At 48.1% G+C, this 19608-nt stretch overlaps 1 protein-coding gene across 1 annotated transcript in view; it reads right to left on the reverse strand.

Moving 5' to 3' along the window:
* The window catches only part of LOC138262262 (trimethyllysine dioxygenase, mitochondrial-like), a 304888-nt gene that overhangs the window by 45667 nt on the left and 239613 nt on the right, over nucleotides 1–19608 (reverse strand). The gene's annotated exons all lie outside the window — the stretch shown is intronic.

Consider the following 19608-nt stretch of genomic DNA (forward strand, 5'->3'; position numbering starts at 1 on the left):
AAAATATTTCTAATACATATTAATAGTTATTGAAAGTGACGTGTAACATAAATAAAAGACAGTTAAATCTATTTTGTATAGATCAATGTTACATTAATTTTTAAATGTAAAAGGAGTATTACAATATTTTTTAAATTAAATTGTAATTTTTTTAACTTAAGTTTTATTTATAGATTATGTTTGTAACATTCAATTTATTTCATATAGATTTTGATTAGTTTATTCTTTTTTTTATTTTAAGTCACTACCTCCACTGTTTTCTACAAGTGCCTGTTGAACATTCTATGGCTTTCCATGTATGGTGCTGGACTTACTCCAGCTCTGATCTGGAATACATTTACCTCTGTTTTGAGTCTTTTTTGGATTTAGTAACTTTACAACTGCAGTTTGTGGATAGCAATGGGATTATTATTTTATGGGTGGGTGAATGTCCCTCCTTAAACCACACTCTAACCATCCCTAAACCCATCTTTACTCCTCCACTTTGTTCATAATTATTCTGTTTTTTCCACCCACTCCCTCCTGCCTCTCCCACATTTGCTGCTGTATGTATGTTCTTCTCTTCTGTTCTTCGGTGTTCTTCTGCTCTTCTGTGTTCTTCTCTTCTGTTCTTCGGCGTTCTTCTGCTCTTCTGTGTTCTTCTCTTCTGTTCTTCGGTGTTCTTCTGTTCTTCTGTGTTCTTCTCTTCTGTTCTTCTGTGTTCTTCTGTTCTTCTGTGTTCTTCTCTTCTGTTCTTCGGTGTTCTTCTGTTCTTCAGTTCTTCGGTTTTCCCCGACTTCTGTCTCTTCCCGCCCCTGTCTCTGCCCTCCTGCTCCTGCCTCACCCACCTCCCTCACTCGCCTCCCCCTCACTATCACCCCTATCTACCCTTTCGCTACCTGCCTCCCTCACTTCTCTACCTATCTCTCCATCTAACTCCCTCACTCACCCCCTCCTCCTATCTACCTATTTTTCTATCTCTCCACCTATTTCTCCATCTATCTATTTCCCTATCTCTCCCCCCGCCCCGACACCCCCTCTGTTACCTATCTTCCTATCCTCTCACTCTACCTCTCACCCTCACCCACCTCTACCACCCCCCTCCCCTATCTTCTCAACCCTACTCCTATCTATCTCCCTATTCTCCTAAAACTCTAACACTCAACCCCCTCCACCCTTAAACCCCCTACCCGAGCTCTTCTCACTCTACCTGTCCCCCCCTCCCTTGCGCTTTCCCGCCGCGACCTCCTGCACGTCCCTGCCCCCCAGCTCCCATTCGCCCCCAGCTGACCCCTCCCCCCCTCCTCCCTCTTAAGGCAAGCCCGTCTGCGCCCGTCCGCGCCTGGCCTGCGCCCAGCGCCACGACCCCTGGTCCCCAGCTCTCCCGTACCCCGCTGACCCGCTACGACCCCACCACCCTCCACGCCCTCAACCCCGGGCGCTCCAACACCTGCTTCCAAGCCCACCCCAAACGCACCCATGGACCCTTCGCCTGTAACTCCTGCAAACGCATCTTCCACCACGCAACTACCACGACCACCAGCCCACGCGCCATCAACCACCTCAAGTGCATCCTGGTCAACGCTCGCTCTGTCCACAAGCACGCCATTGAACTCTGGGACCTCCTGGACTCCACAGCTCCAGACGTCGCCTTCATCACGGAAACCTGGATGAACGCCTCATCAGCTCCAGACATCGCCACTGCCATCCCCGAAGGCTACAAGATCTCCAGAAAAGACCGCACCAACCAAGTAGGAGGAGGTATCGCCATCGTCTTCAAAGACTCCATCAGCGTCACCACCTCCACCGAAGACACCCCTATCGCTGCTGAACATCTGCATTTTCAGATTCGCACCGACCCCAGGACCACCCTCAGAGGATCCCTCGTCTACCGTCCCCCCGGACCGCGCGCCCCTTTTAGCGACGCCATCGCCGACTTCATCTCCCCGCACGCCCTCGCCTCGCCGGACTACATCCTCCTAGGCAACCTCAACTTCCATCTGGAACAGAACAACGACCCCAACACCACCGCCCTGCTCGACAACCTCGCCAACCTCGGCCTCAAGCAACTGGTGAACACCGCCACCCACATCGCCGGACACACGCTTGACCCTATCTTCTCCGCCAGCAAACACATCTTCTTCAGCCACACCTCCGCTCTACACTGGACCGACCACAGCTGTGTCCACTTCACATTCCGTCGCGAGACCCGCCACCTCTGCACTCAACCCACCCCTCGTCGACAGTGGAACAAGATCCCCGAAGACCAACTCTTCTCCGCACTTGCCGCCAACCAACCCACCCTCACCACCGACCCCAACGACGCAGCCCTCAGCCTCACGAACTGGATCTCCAACTACGCAGACAACCTTGCTCCCCTCAAACGCATGCATCGACAGGCCAACACCAAAAAACCTCTCTGGTTCTCTGACACCCTCAAAGAATCAAAGAAAACTTGTCGCGCCCTCAAGAAGGCCTGGCGCAAGGACCACACCGCTGACAACATGGCCGCCCTCAAGAACGCTATCTGCGAACACCACCACCTGATCCGCGCTGCCAAAAGGAACTTTTTCACCGACAGACTGGACAAAAACAGCCACAACAGTAGAGAACTTTTTAGCATCGTCAAGGAGTTCTCTAACCCCAACGCCAACGCCGTCACGCCTTCACAGGATCTGTGCGATTCCCTCGCCACCTTCTTCCATCGCAAGATCAGCGACCTCCACGACAGCTTCGGACACCAGACCCAACCAAGCATCACCGAACCCGCACCCCCAGCCATCACCCTCAACGACTGGACCCACATCAACACTGAAGAAACCAAATCCATCATGAACTCTATCCACTCCGGCGCCCCTTCGGACCCCTGCCCTCACTTCATCTTTAATAAAGCCGACGACATCATCGCCCCGCACCTCCAGGCCATCATCAACTCTTCTTTTTCTTCTGCTACCTTCCCCGAATGCTGGAAACACGCCAAAGTCAACGCCCTACTAAAGAAACCTACGACTGACCCGAGCGACCTGAAAAACTTCCGCCCCATCTCTCTCCTGCCCTTCCCAGCCAAGGTAATAGAGAAGACCGTCAACAAACAGCTGACCACCTTCCTGGAAAACAACAACCTGCTCGACCCTTAACAAACCGGATTCCGAACCAACCACAGCACGGAAACCGCCCTCATCTCAGTCACAGACGACATCAGAACCCTGATGGACAACGGTGAAACAGTCGCCCTCATCCTCCTCGACCTCTCGGCTGCCTTCGACACCGTCTGTCACCGCACACTAATCACCCGCCTCCGCTCCACCGGGATCCAAGGCCAGGCCCTGGACTGGATCGCCTCCTTCCTCTCAAACCGTTTCCAAAGAGTTTACCTCCCACCATTTCGCTCAGACCCCACCAAGATCATCTGCGGCGTACCTCAAGGCTCATCGCTCAGCCCGACACTCTTCAATGTCTACATGAGCCCCCTCGCCGACATCGTACACAAGCACGACATCATCATCACCTCCTACGCCGATCACACCCAACTTATACTCTCCCTCACCAAGGCCCCTGCCAGCGCCAAGACCAGCCTACAAGAGGGTATAAAGGACGTCGCAGATTGGATGAGGCTCAGCCGCCTAAAGCTGAACTCTGACAAAACGGAAGTCCGAATCCTCGCAACACCCCATCTGCTTGGGACGACTCCTGGTGGCCCACGGACCTCGGCACCGCACCGACCCCCGCAGACCACGCCCACAACCTCGGCTTCATCTTGGACCCTCTTCTCACCATGACCAAGCAAGTCAACGCCGTGTCCTCCGCCTGCTTCCTCACCCTCCGCATGCTCCGCAAGATCTTCCGCTGGATCCCCGCCGACACTAGAAAAACAGTGACCCACGCCCTCGTCACGAGCCGCCTGGACTACGGCAACACCCTCTACGCTGGGACCACCGCCAAACTCCAAAATCGCCTGCAACGCATTCAAAACGCCTCGGCGCCACAACAGCCACATCTCCGCACACCTGAGACACCTGCATTGGCTCCCAGTCAGCAAAAGGATCACCTTTCGACTTCTCACCCACGCACACAAAGCCCTCCACAACAAGGGACCGGAATACCTCAACCGACGCCTCAGCTTCTACGTCCCCACCCGCCTCCTCCGTTCCTCTGTCCTCGCGCTCGCTGCCGTCCCTCGCATCCGCCGCTCCACGGCGGGTGGGAGGTCTTTCTCCTTCCTGGCAGCCAAGACCTGGAACTCCCTCCCAACCAGCCTCAGGACCACCCAGGACCACTCCGCATTCCGGAGACTCCTAAAAACCTGGCTTTTCGAGCAGCAGTAACCCCCCCCCTTTTTTTCCCCTAGCACCTTGAGACCCGCACGGGTGAGTAGCTCGCTTTATAAATGTTCATGATTTGATTTGATTTGTATGCAATATTTCTAAAGCACAGGGGTCCTTAGCCTTTTCTGTAGTTAAAGCTGCTTCTCATCATTGAAAATCACCAGGAGCTACTGAAGGCTAAAGAACATGTGTATTGGTACCAGATGCCCGCACACCCAGCTTAATTGATCTTAAGCCTAATGTCTACATATACATAGACAGATATTATGGTGCGGACAAAATACTTTGACTAGGGGCACTATGACAGAGCTGCTATGTTTGTCAGTAAGAGTGTGGTCTTTGGGGCTCTATGAACATGTGTGTGTATAAATGGGGTATGTGTGTATGGGTGACTAGAGACTGTGTTATATGTAGTTGTGGCACAGGACATACCTTTCGCCATATGTGGCACTGTTACATGTATAAAAAAACATACAACCATTTTTTTAAATGGGAGAAATTTAAAGTGCAGAAAAATGTTCTGCAGAAATGTTCAGAATATGGAAAAAAATTCTGCGCTTTAAATTTCTCCCACTTAAAATAATGACTGTATTTTTCACTTATGAATATGTAAGGCTCACAATTTCCAATTTTTACTGATTTTTACAGCTATATATAGACAGAAAACAATGTGTTTCATGTGTGCACTTCTCTGTAGAAGTGGAAAATACTGACAATTGAGCTTCTTGTGAGCGACTCACCATGCTGTCTTTCATCAATTAGGGGCCAACAGCTGAGCAGATAGAGAGCATGGGAAATTAAAAAAAAACAGAATAAGCTTATATACATATATAAATATATATATACATATGTGTGTGTGTGTATATGTATGTGTATATATATATATATATACTAGACAAAAAATCCAGGGGCTGAGGCAAGGATTGCCTCACCTCTTCCTACAATTATATAAATAATAAATGTTGATAACTATGGTCAGAAAAAGTGCACAAGTCTAAAAGACCAACCCCCTAATCTTCAATCACCAAAAAACACAGTGCTATAATTACAAAATGAGACTCAGCACAAATATGTATCAAAGTACAGAAGAGGGAAAATTCCCTTGAGTGTCTTATGTCCTTATGCAGCATCATATAAAAGCATTAATCCATCGACCACGTCCTCCTTTAACATGATTGTTTTTTATTGATTCAATTATGATCATCCATATGTGACTTCATGTACAGTGAAGATAGCCATAGCCAACGCGTTTCATCCCAAAGGACTTCTTCAGGGCTGAACGTGATCGTGTGGGAAGAAACTTAACGCGGACTTTGTCTCTAACGTGTACGGTACTGTTCGTGCTCTCTCTGCTTCCTGGAGCATACCGCTGATATCGCTTCACTTTCTGACTCTTGCCAAAGCGATTAATACAAATATTTGGGTGATCTTGTATGTACATGGCCTACGTGTACACGGCAGACATCGTTTGGGACATTCTCTTTCTGGCTCCTGCCGATGTGATTAAAACAATCCTTTGTGGGCTTTTGTGTGTACAAGGCCTAAGTCTACATGGCAGACGTTGTGTTCCGGATGCTTTTTTGTTCATGATATTTAGCTGCTTAGTTTGCTAAAATGTGACAGGCATCAGAGTATGAATATATGTTCACTGGTTAAATAAATGTGGAAATATACCATTTTGTGACACCATCTATTCCAAAAATACAAAATAAATATGGATAAATACCAACAGGAGGTCCAAAAAATAAATATGTATAACTATAGATGGAAACGTTAAAAAAATAAATAAAATAAAATCCTGAGCCCTACAAACATGGCAATGTGCTGAGAAAATTAGACTGAAGAGTTAACTTTGTTCATATGGATTCCATAAAACTCAACATTTACATTTCTTCCCCTTTCCAAGGGTAATTTTTACAGACACCAGGCATCTTGCTCCCAGTGGCTTGTAGACATGGTGCCATATTTATAGAAGTAAAATAAATTTGTTTAAATGGGAGTAATTTTAAGTGAAGAAACATGTTTTATAGAGCACTAAGACATTAAAAAAAAGTGGAGGAAGACATTTAGGCCCATATTTATACTCGGTTTGCACTGAATTAGCATCATTTGTTTTTACGCTAATTCAATGCAAACCTAACTCCATATTTATACTTTGGCACTCGACACGTCTAGCGCCAAAGTAATGGAGTTTACATCATTTTCTGGACGTGAAAACCTACTTTGCATCAATGAGGTGAAAGGTGGGAGTTCCCGTCCGGAAAACGACTATATGGCCTTAGCGCCATATTTATCCCCCTGTGCTAAAATCTGGCACGGGGATGGGGACCTTAAATAATGGAGCTAAGCTTGCTTAGCACCATTATTTAACGCCTGGGTATGAACAGGCGTTTGGAGACCTGTGGGCCTTTTTCCATGGTCAGAGATCATGGAAACAGACCACAGGTGCCCCTCCCTGGCCCAAGGGACACCCCCACTCACACCAGAGGGACACCACAGGATGGGGAACCCATCTCAGGTAAGTCCTGATAAGTATTTTTTTTTATTTTTTTTTTCACGCTCAGGGGCCCTCACTTGGGGCACCCTGCAGGGCACTGGCCCCAATGGCCATGCCCAGGGGACACATGTCCCCTGGGCATGGCCATTGGGGTGGTGGGCATGGCTCCTGTTTTTATTAAGACAGGAGCCATGTCCATGGGGGTTGTGCGCCAGGAAATGGCGTTACACTGCTTAGAGGCATTTTTTTGCCTCTAAACACTGTAGCGCCATAATTCGGCGCACAAGCTCCGGTTTCCCCTACGCCTGCCCACCTTGTTAGCGTCCTTTACAAGGACGCTAACAGGGCACTAGCGCCGGCTAGCACCATTCCATAAATATGGCGCCTAGACGGTGTCCAGGAATGGTGGTAGCCAGCGCTATACTTTTACACGGAAAACTGCGCTAATGCAGTTTTGCGTGTAAAAGTATAAATATGGGTCTTAGGGCCTCATTACCAGTTTGGCAGGCCAACCTCCGGGCCTACCAGCCGTGTGGAGAGGAGACTGTCGTGGAGCTGGCGGTCTACCAAGCCCCCCTCCCACCCAGCCCTATTAAAAGGTTTTCACTGGGATCAGCGGTGGAAACTTCAAAAATCAGAGGTTTCCGCTGGTCAGCCCAGTGGAAACCATCCAGTGGCATTGAAGTCGGCTCCTCGTGGAGCCAAGGCCAATGCAGTAGTGCAGAGGGTGCTCCCAGCTTCCTCGGAATACACACTGTCTGTCGTAGCAGAAAGTGTGCATTCTGAGAGTGATGGGCCGGGGGGCCCCTGCACCGGCTTTCTGCCAGCTTTTACTTGCAGGGTCCCCACCATGAAAAGGCTAGCGGAAAGTGAAGTTGTGATCATCACGGAAGTGCTGAACTCCATGCTGCTGTGACTGAGCACGACTTCAACCGCCACCATCCCATCGGGATCCATGATTCCAGCGGAGGTGGTGGTCCGACCGCCAGGTTTGTGATGTGACGGTCAAACTGCTTGGCGTGCGGCGGTTAGACCGTCACCATGGATCTGGCGGCCCTCGGAGCGCTGAAATCATAATGGCGATCTAAGACTAGGGGTTGGCGGAATTCACTGAGTTGTACTCCATGGAATTCTGCAGAGCAACATAAAAACTCTTGTGAGATTCTGTGAAGTTCCTCCCACCTTAAAGTAACTAAGAACTTAGCCACAAAAATGCCATGCGACTTTTTAAATGATGTAAGGAACCAATGAACTTCTGAAATCTCTAATGCACGCCCCATCTTCAGCCACAAGATGGCAGCGTTTGCATTCAATTGTATTGTTTCGGCCAACGTGATGCCCGATACAGCTTAAACTCCGACACTCCTGAATAATCCAGTTTTATAAATGCATTCATACGGGAGCCTAGACACATTACCAAGACATGAACCAGTTCAAGGAGAGTGGTGCGTGCGGATTATCTGACGGCCACAGATATGGAACTGAGAAAAGTATCTGAAACTGTCCTTGAAAGAGACGTCCGGCCCCTTTAAAACACGGGGTGGAAGCCCGGGTTGTACTGTTGGAGCCATCGAGCGTGCAAAGAGTACATTAGTCATAAGGCTTAGAAAAACCATGATCACTTTGCGCAGAAGCAGTGAATTAAAGGCCCGTATTTATACTTTTTTTAGCGCCGCATTTGCGCCGCTTTTTGACGCTAAACGGCGCAAACCTACAAAATACAGGCCCATATTTATACTTTTTGACGCTAAACTGCGCTAACGCAGTTTAGCGTCAAAAAGTTTTGCGCCGGCTAACGCCATTCTGCAGCGCCATGCGGGCGCCGTATTTATTGAATGGCGTTAGCCGGCGCAAGCAGACCGGCGCTGCCTGGTGTGCGCGAGAAAAACCACGTACACCAGGCAGCGCCGGCGTAGGGGGAAAATGGCGCATGGGCGTCTTAAAATGGGGCAAGTCAGGTTACGTCGAAAAAATCGTCGTAACCCGACTTGCGCCATTTATTTTCGACGCCCATCCCCCATCAACATGACTCCTATCATTGTAAAGATAGGAGTCATGCCCCCTTGCCCAATGGCCATGCCCAGGGGACTTCTGTCCCCTGGGCATGGTCATTGGGCATAGTGGCATGTAGGGGGGCACAAATCAGGCCCCCCTATGCCACCAAAAATTATTAAAAAAAAATACAAAAAATACTCACCTGAATGTCCCTGGGGTGGGTCCGTCCAGCCTTGGGTGTCCTCCTGGGGTGGGCAAGGGTGGCAGGGGGGGTCCCTGGGGGCAGGGGAGGGCACTCTGGGCTCATTTTGAGCCCACTTGTCCCTTAGCGCCATGCCTGACCCAGGCGTTAAAAAGCGGCGCAAATGCGCCGTTTTTAGCAACGCCCACTCCCGGGCGTCTCTTTTGCCCGGGAGTATAAATACCACGTAAAGGCCTGGGAGTCATTTTTTAGACGGGAACGCCTCCCTTGCATATCATTAACGCAAGGAAGGGGTTCACGCTAAAAAATGACGCACATTCCGGGAACTTTGGCGCTATTCGCCTCTAACGCCATAGTATAAATATGGCGTTAGTTTGCGTTAGTTTTGCGTAGAAATTGCGTCAAAAAAAACGACGCAATTTCGGCGCAAACGGAGTATAAATATGCCCCACAATGGGCCCGTATTTATACTCCGTTTGCGGCGAATTAGCGTCGTTTTTTTCGACGCAAATTCGGCGCAAAACTAACGCCATATTTATACTTTGGCGTTAGACGCGTCTAGCGCCAAAGTATGGGCAAATAGCGTCATTTTTTTGCGTGAACGCCTTCCTTGCGTTAATGAGATGCAAGGAAGGCGTTCCCGTCTAAAAAAATGACGCCGACGCAAATGCGTCGTATTTATACTCCCGGGCAAAAGTCACGCCCGGGAGGTGGCGGGTCAAAAAACCCCGCATTTGCGCCACTATTTAACGCCTGGGTCAGGGTAGGCGTTAAGGGGCCTGTGGGCTCAAAATGAGCCCACAGGTGCCCTCCCCTGCCCCCAGGGACCCCCCCTGCCACCCCTGCCCACCCCAGGAGGACACCCAAGGATGGAGGGACCCACCCCAGGGACATTCAGGTAAGTTCAGGTAAGTATAATTTTTTATATTTTTTAATTTTTTTTGGGTGGCATAGGGGGGCCTTATTTGTGCCCCCCTACATGCCACTATGCCCAATGACCATGCCCAGGGGACATAAGTCCCCTGGGCATGGCCATTGGGCAAGGGGGCATGACTCCTGTCTTTACTAAGACAGGAGTCATTTAAATGGCGTCTGGGCGTCGAAAATAATGGCGCAAATCGGGTTGAGGCGATTTTTTTGCCTCAACCTGACTTGCCCCATTTTAAGACGCCCTAACGCCATTTTCCCCCTACACCGGCGCTGCCTGGTCTACGTGGTTTTTTTCCACGCACACCAGGCAGCGCCGGTCTGCTAGCGCCGGCTAACGCCATTCCATAAATACGGCGCCCGCATGGCGCTTCAGAATGGCGTTAGACGGCGCTAAATTTTTTGACGCTAAACTGCGTTAGCGCAGTTTAGCGTCAAAAAGTATAAATATGGGCCAATGGTATTTTGCAAGTTTGCGCCGTTTTTGCGTCAAAAAACGACGCAAATGCGGCGCTAAAAAAGTATAAATACGGGCCTAAATGTTTCTTATGTGTAGCTGGCGGCGCCACCGGTGAAAGGTGACATATACTTAGTGGTTAATTTGAACCGGTGGCTTCCGGTGCAGGGCACTGGCACTTATTTTTTAGGGCCAGCAGTGCTTAATTTGTGCTTGTTGTTTCTAATGCTAAGCACCGCCACTTATTTTTGAGGGCCGGGGCTTATTCTTCCGCCTCAAGCATTTGTGAGAGCAAAAGACACATTTGGGAAAGAGGGAGGAAGGGAAAAACGAAGAAGCGTCACAAAGGGAGAAAGCAGAAAGCTGCCAGAGTGAGCTGAAGGGGCAGGGAGTGGCTCTAAATGGATTGAAGAGGCCCGAGATGGCTTCAGAAATTCGCCTCCTCAGTGTTCCGTTTTCCCACATTTACTTGCACCAGCCGCGTCTTTGGGCACCGGCATGTTATTATTTACAAATTAAGCACTGAGGGCAGACACATATTTTTCTAACAAGCATTTACTGCGAGCAAAAGACACACATGGGATAGACGGAGGAACAGAAAAATAAAAAAGCGTCACAAAGGGAAAAGGCAGAAAGCTGCAAGAGTGAGGTGAGGGGGTCAGGGGGATGACTAGTGGCTAGAATATACTTTACCTCGATGTGTGCTTGTTTAAAACAACTCTGCACTCTGGGTCTTGTAAAATAATTTCGTAGAAGTTAAGCAACTGTCAGTGTCTTCAAATGAAAGCCTATCCCTGACTCTAATGAGGTGCTTTGAAACAGTGCACGTGTGTTATCCCCACAGTGCACGTGTGTTATCTCCACAGTGCACACGTGTTATCCACACAGTGCACACATGTATCCCCACAGTGCACGTGTGTTATCCCCACAGTGCACACGGGTTATCCCCACAGTGCACATGTGTTATCCCCACAGTGCACAGGTGTTATCCCCACAGTGCATGCGTGTTATCTCTGTGTTATCCCCACAGTGCACATGTGTTATCCCCACAGTGCACATGTGTTATCCCCACAGTGCACGCGTGTTATCTCTGTGTTATCCCCACAGTGCATGCGTGTTATCCCCACAGTGCACATGTGTTATCTCTGTGTTATCCCCACAGTGCACGTGTGTTATCTCTGTGTTATCCCCACAGTGCATAGGTGTTATCCCCACAGTGCACAAGTGTTATCCCCACAGTGCACACGTGTTATCCCCACAGTGCACGTATGTGTTGCTGTTTCACTGGAGTTTATGAGAGAGCATGTATGTCAGAATAACATGTGACACACAGTAAACGCCCAGGGCTGAAGGCTTGTCCATACATGTCCATCCAAGGGTTGTGCTTGTAGGAGGAAGCCAGGGCTTCAGGGGGTCCCTGGCTCACTATTTGCTAACCCAGGGCAGGGTTGTCACGTTACTCAGCTTCCAGTGTGTGACTTCCGGTCTGCGCTGACACTTCCGGGCAGTGAACGGGATGTCCAGAGTCAGTGAGGTGAGGTCCACATCTGCTGCTCAGTCACGGGGTCGTGGAGGGGCTGGTGGGGACATACTTCTCGGCCCTGCTGGCATTTACTGTGCTATTGTAAAACAAAGACCCTCACAAGTTTCTAATTCAGGTATGGTCAACTCAGTCATACATCCGTCTGGGCTTGTTAAACCAAGACAACTTAAATGAACAGCTCGATATAGCGCTTAGAACCAGCAAGCAAAGCGGTATGAAACGGTCCGTACACAGGCTTCACGTTGGTTGGAAAGTATGTTCAGTTTCAGAAGCAGGGATGGGAGTATCAGGTGGTGTAACGGGATAACAATATGCCCTGATCTCCAAAGCAAGGGGAGGCAGCTTAATCTCCAAAGCCAGAAACACGGAAATATATACCTTATGACATCATATTACGTAATCAGCACTACAGAGGTGTCACCATCATCCGGAGGGAAAGGAGCTTTATTCAGTCAGTTTCCATCAAGTAAAGGGGGTGATATTCTGCCGTCATAATCAAAACGAAGAAGGAATATATTATCATTAACAGAACACTAAACTACCTGCCTCTCATGGTCACTACAAAAATACGAATTTCCTCTTTTCATTGGCCATGTAACACTGGCCAGGAGTTTGTACCTGATCTGATCATCAGACGGTTAAAGGCCGCAAATTAGCCGGACATGTCCGAGCACTTAGGCCTATATTGATACTTTTTAGCGCTGCATTTAAGTCATTTTTTGACGCATAAGCGGTGCAAACTTTTAAAATACAATTGTATTTTGTACATTTTCTCCGTTTTGTGTAAAAAAGCAGCGCAAATGCGACGCTAAAAAAGTATAAATATGGGCCTTAGTGCGACATTGGGGTCCCGTGAACACAGTCACATTCGACTGGAGGTGCTTTCTCTGGGGGCGCTCTACCTCGGCGGTGGAGTGCGGTATCCGCTGCGCCGGCTGAGGTCGGGCACGTGGTGTGATCGGTGCTTGATGGTACGGTCGGTGCAAGTTCGAGCAGCAGTGCTATTCAGGCCATGCATTGAAATGTCCATTCCTGACAGTCTGTGTAAGATGTTCAGGCAGTGGGGCCGAACTGGCATTCTGGGAAGCCCAACAACGCACTTCACATGCACCCCATTAAAACAGGCTGCAGCGCCTGTTGCTAGGGCTCTGTCACTGTGCTTTTGAATAATGCCCAAAGGGTTACCAGAAGCGTCAATGTCACAAAATAGGGGTGGGTGCTGCATGCCGGCAAACTCCTCCGTGCGGTGGTAGGCAGAGTTTTATCCGAACTCTGTATTCCAAGCTGAGCAAGGAGTGGCAAAACTTCGCAAACTCTGCTGGAGGAGAAGAGTTTACCACCCACCACTAATTCAGACTTCGGGCCTGATTACGAGTTTGGCAGCCCAAAAACCCAACCAACAGACCTGTGGTGAGGAGACCACAGCGGAGCAGGCGTTCTCCCCACCGGCCTGTTATAAGTTTTCCACTGGGCTGACCGAAAGCATGCAGCAGCATTGGACTTAGCTCCACATAAAGCAGAGTCCAATGCCATCACACGGGGGTCCCCCTGGAGCCCTCGGCATATGCACTGTCTGCACAGCAGACAGTGCACATTGCAACACTGCTGGGAAAGGGGGGCTCTGCACTGCTCACCCCTTGTGGCCCCCTGCCCTTGTTCTCCTCCAGCCTTTTCATGGTGGTTGAACCGCCATGAAAAGTCTGGCAGGGAACATGGTCGTCTTCAGGACGGCGGTGTTGACTTTAGCACCAGCGTAGCTGATTACACCCATGGCCCCCGTTATCCCATTGAGATCAGATATCCTGGCGGAGATGCAGTCTTTCAGCAGCGCTGACCGCCAATCTTGTAATATGGCGTTCGGACCGCCACAACTGCAACAGTCCGACCTCCACCACGAGTGTGGTGGTCTCCAGATAGCCGAATGCATAATCAAGCCCTTAATGTTACAAAAAAAATGTTTTCTTCATTTTAAAGTTCTCCCCCCAAAACGGACTACTTTTCAGTTCTAATTATGGCAGAGTGTCCACTGCCCACTGGAGCAAGAGGCCTGCTACTTGTTAATGCAACAATTTGAAAAGGGAGTTAATTCAAATGAAGAGTCAATGATGAAGGTAACTTTTCATTTTAGTTTTCTCCCATTTAATAGCATTCACAAACATCATTTTGTTCTCATGCCCCAATACAAGGACTGTTACTTAAGCGTTAAATACTTCAGTTCTTCATCTCTGTGCCCCAGCGTGGCCCATTAATGTGACTGCTCGTGATCAGGCACTGATATCTGCAGACTGATGACAATAATGTAAACACAGCCTTCACTCAACTTTAAAATAAATGTGTTCACCTGTGCTTTTATAAGAATTAACTGAAGGCGGAGAGCCGCTCCAAAGGTGTCTGGGAGCTCCTGGGAGCTCGCGATCAACGGGTTCGAGACACCTGCTCTAGCGCAAAGTTACTTAAAAGGCTGTTGGTGACTGTACACGGTCACAGACAAGAATAAATTCAATGAGTAAGAGGACATGGGACTGCTCTGTTGACAGTTAACACACTGTGTTGTAGAGGCAGATTCATCATTCATTCAAACAACGCAGCAAGGCCACTTGCTGTGCTGCATTCAATCAATCAATCAATCAGAAATTTGTAAAGAGCACTCCTCACCTGTGAGGGTCTCAAGGTTCTGAGGTGGGAGGGGGTGCTGCTACTGCTCGAACAGCCAGGTCTTGAGAAGTCTGCCTGTCTATATAAGCAGATGATTGCCTTTGTCTAATGAGAAATATTATTATTTAGTATTTATCTTTACTTGAAATACATGCCATATATCTTCTTAAACAGTCAATTACCGTTTGTTTCTCAGAAACATTAATATTCATTACTTAAATACATAATACCTGCATATATAAGCAGATAATCATCTCTTGTGTCTCAGAAATATTAGTACTCATTGGCTTTACTTGAAATACCTGCTGCCTGTCTATGTAAGCAGATGGTCACCTTTTGCACCTCAGAAATATTAATACTTATTATTCCGTTTCCTTGACACACATGATTCCTGCTACGTAAGCAGATTATCACTTCTAGTGCCTCAGAAATATTAATACTGATTACTTGACTTTACCTGCAATATTTGCTGCCTACATAAAGAGATGTTTACCTTTGTTTTAAAAAAATACTAATATTCATTACTTGAAGTTCATTGAGATACTTGCTGCCTGCCTATTTAACCAGACGATCACCTCTTGTTTCTCAAAAATATCAATACTGATTACTGGACTTTACTTGAAATACTTTCTGCCTGCCTATGTAACCAGATGTTTGCCTTTGCTTATCAGAAATATCAATACTCATTAGTTAACGATACTTGATGTACTTGCTGTTGGCCTATGTTAGCAGAAGATCACCTCTTAGGCCTCAGAAATATCAATACTCATTAGTTAACGATACTTGATGTACTTGCTGTTGGCCTATGTTAGCAGAAGATCACCTCTTAGGCCTCAGAAATATCAATACTCATTAGTTAACGATACTTGATGTACTTGCTGTTGGCCTATGTTAGCAGAAGATCACATCTTAGGCCTCAGAAATGGGAAACATCCTGAACAACTAGGTCTAAACCACTACTTGACTAACCACTACTGCTAAACAACTAAAAAGTCTCTACAACTAAGTACTGAACAACTACTGTCTAAACAACAATTGTGCCTGAATAACAATTGCCTGAACAACTAGTTTTAAGGTAAGGTTTTCCTTTTGGTTTTTATGGTTTATTAGTTGTTTAGAATATATATATATATTAGTTGTTCAGGCAATTGTTATTCAGACACAATAGTTGTTCAGACAGTAGTTGTTCAGTAGTTAGTTGTAGAGACTGTTTAGTTGTTTAGCAGTAGTGGTTTAGGCTATAGTTGTTTAGGACCTAGTTGTTCTGTCACATATTCCTGTGTCTCAGAAATGGTAATACTCACTACTTGACTTTACTTGAAATATTTGCTGCCTTTTTATGTAAGCAGATAATAGCCTTTGTGTCTCAAAATATTTAATACTCATAGCTCAATTTTACTTGAAATACTTGCAGCCTGCCTCTGTAAGCAGATGTTTACCTCTGTGTCTCAGAAATATTAATACTAGTTACTTGACTTTACCTGAAATACTTGCTGCTTTCTATTTAAGAACATAATTGTCTTTGTGTCTCAGAATTGTTAATATTCATTACTGGGCATTTTTAAAGTACTTGCCACCCACCTATATAAGCAGATGATTGACTGTGTCTAGGAAATAATAGTACTTATTATATTGCTGTAAATGAAATATTTGCTGTTTGTCTATGTAAACACATTACTTGAAATACTTGCTACCCTCCTGTGTTAGCAGATGTGTGCCTTTGTGCCTCAGAAATATTAATACTCATTACCTAAAGTTACTTGACATATTTGTTGGCTGTCTATGTAAGCAGAAGATCGCCTCTCGCACCTTAGAAATATTTATACTCATAACTTGATTTCACATGAAACACCTACTACCTGCTGCCTCTCAATGTAAGCAGATGAATGCCTGCATCTCAGAACTATTAATATTTAGTACTTCTCTTTACTTGAAATACTTGCCACCTTTCCACTGAAACAGATAATTACCTTTTGTTTCTCAGAAATATTAATATTCATTATTTGAGATTACTCTAAACACTTGGGGGGTCATTCTGACCCTGGCGGCCGGTGGCCGCCAGGGCCACCGACCACGGGAGCACCGCCAACAGGCTGGCGGTGCTCCCACGAGCATTCTGACCGCGGCGGTTCAGCCGCGGTCAGAAGCGGAAAGTCGGCGGTCTCCCGCCGACTTCCCGCTGCTCGGGGGAATCCTCCATGGCGGCGGAGCGCGCTCCGCCGCCATGGGGATTCTGACACCCCCTACCGCCATCCTGTTCCTGGCGGGTCTCCCACCAGGAACAGGATGGCGGTAGGGGGTGCCGCGGGGCCCCTGGGGGCCCCTGCAGTGCCCATGCCAATGGCATGGGCACTGCAGGGGCCCCCGTAAGAGGGCCCCACTGTGTATTTCAGTGTCTGCAATGCAGACACTGAAATACGCGACGGGTGCAAACTGCACCCGTCGCACCCCTGCAACTACGCCGGCTCAATTCTGAGCCGGCGTCCTCGTTGCAGGGGCATTTCCTCTGGGCCGGCGGGCGCTCTTTTGGAGAGCGCCCGCCGGCCCAGAGGAAATGTCTGAATGGCCGCCGCGGTCTTTTGACCGCGGTGCGGTCATTTGGCGGCTCCCTCCAGGCGGGCGGCTCCCGCCGCCCGCCGGGCTCAGAATGAGCCCCTTGGTGGCTGCCTATGTTAGCAGATAATTGTCTCTTGTGTATCAGAATTATTAATACTCATACTTGACGTTACTTGAAATACTTGCTTCCTGCTTATGTAAGCAACTGTTTGCCTTTGTGCCTCAGATATAGTAATATTTGCTGCCTGCCTAGGTAAGCAGAGGCTTGCGCTTGTGTCTCTGAAAGTGTAATACTTGTTACTACTTGATTATATTTGAAATACTTGCTGCCCGCTTAAGCAGATGATTGCCTATGTTTCAGAAATATTGATATTTAGTAGTTGAATTTGCTTGAAATACGTGCTCCCTGACTATGTAAACTGAAGACTTTTTGTGCTTCAGAAATATGAATATTTATTACTTGACTTTACTTGAAATACTTGCTGCCTTTTCAGATGTAACAGAACATCACAAAGGGCCTCATTCCGACCCTGGCGGTCCTTGACTGCCAGGGCCGGGGTCGGCGGGAGCACCGCCAACAGGCTGGCGGTGCTCCTAAGGGCATTCTGACCGCGGCGGTTTGGCCGCGGTCAGACACGGAAAACCGGCGGTCTCCCGCCGGTTTTCCGCTGCCCTGAGGAATCCCTGGGGGATTCCGACCCCCTCACCGCCATCCTGTTCCTGGCGGTTTTGACCGCCAGGAACAGGATGGCGGTGAGGGGTGTCGTGGGCCCCCTGGGGGCCCCTGCAGTGCCCATGCCAATGGCATGGGCACTGCAGAGGCCCCCGTAAGAGGGCCCCACTGAGAATTTCAGTGTCTGCATAGCAGACACTGAAATTCACGACGGGTGCTACTGCACCCGTCGCACACTTCCCACTCTGCCGGCTCCATTCGGAGCCGGCTTCCTCGTGGGAAGGGGTTTCCCGCTGGGCTGGCGGGCGGCCTTCTGGCGGTCGCCCGCCAGCCCAGCGGGAAACACAGAATAACCGCGGCGGTCTTCTGACCGAGCAGCGGTATTCTGGCGGCTCCCGCCGGCACCGCGGTTACCGCGGCCGGCGGGAGTCGGAATGACCCCCAAAATGTTAAATCACAGTTCCAACTCTACTGTTTAGCATTTAGAAATTGAGGCTGTTGTGGACATTGTGAGATGCTAACTCTGTTAGGCTGTTTTCATTCTGTGATAGCTGTCAGCTTTTCTTTATCTCTGATAAAAAGTGTGAAGTTCTTAGCACACACCAAAATCCTGATACCATCATGGATGACAACTCTGCAGGCTGACATTTTGTTCTTTGTGCTAATAGGCACAGGCATTATAATATGGCCCCTTACAGTGTAAGCTTATTGTTTCCAAAGATGGATGCTTAATATCAACATGCAAATGGCTCTGATGTTTTTGCTCCATGTTAGTTTAGTCTGACAGTAGGCTAAGGCCCTCATTTGGAGTTTGGCGGACGGGAAAGCCCATCCACCAAATTCTCAACAGGGTGGCCGCCGCTGTAGTGGAGACCACCCCAGAGGACCTATTACGTGTTTCCTGCTAGGCTGAAGGGCTTCAGCCTAACAGGAAACAGGCAGCAGCATTGTCTCCTGCTCAAAATTGAGCCAGTGGTAATGCTGTCGCCCATAGGGTGCACCAGCAGCCACACAATGCAGACCGTGAACATAACGAGGGTGCTGGACAGGGGGGCCACCGTCAGGCTGGCTGACTTATTTTGTAAATATAAGATAAAATAGTGGTAAAATGTTATAAAACACACCCCAGAAATTGACCATTGATTAGGAGAGGCCTTAGCACCAGAAATATCTCCAGAAGTCATACCTGGTTGCAGATCCCCCAGCTCTCTGTTAGAGAGTTGATTCCAGTACTTGTGCAGAAGGTGTCCTCCAATGAATGCACATAATTTTGCTTTCACGGTTGAACTCTGATAGTCAGCCATTCAAAAGTCATGCAGTGCAATTCATCCTAAGTAACTTATAGAGCATGTTTTGCTATTTAATGCTTTAGCTAAAGATTTAGTATAGCCCTTAGAAATTGCTTTAGGGTATTAGGTTGTCAGAAATCCACTAAAAAGTTTAGAAACAAGTATCTTCTCATCCCTGAACATTACATGTCTAACCGCTTTTATTTTTGCATTCTGTGTGGTTATCATTCATACACTGCGCACTAGACTGAGGATTTTAAAATAAGCATTTTAACTACAGGTTCCTTTGAGTGTGTTTCTCATAAACAAAAGATTGTTTCCCTGAACTCATCTAGAAGAATGGATAGTAACCAGAAAACACTGCCTGCTTACGATTGCGAATCGGGTTTGTGTTAGGGTCTGAAGTCTATCTGGCTTTCTAGTTGAATGCTGATGTACTGAACTATTCCTTTGCATCAGAGGGTTAGAAATCCATCCCCTAAAGTGCGAGGGCCCCCAGATTTCATATGA

The sequence above is a fragment of the Pleurodeles waltl genome, chromosome 10, assembly GCF_031143425.1.
Source record: "Pleurodeles waltl isolate 20211129_DDA chromosome 10, aPleWal1.hap1.20221129, whole genome shotgun sequence".
Classification (NCBI taxonomy): Eukaryota; Metazoa; Chordata; class Amphibia; order Caudata; family Salamandridae; genus Pleurodeles; species Pleurodeles waltl.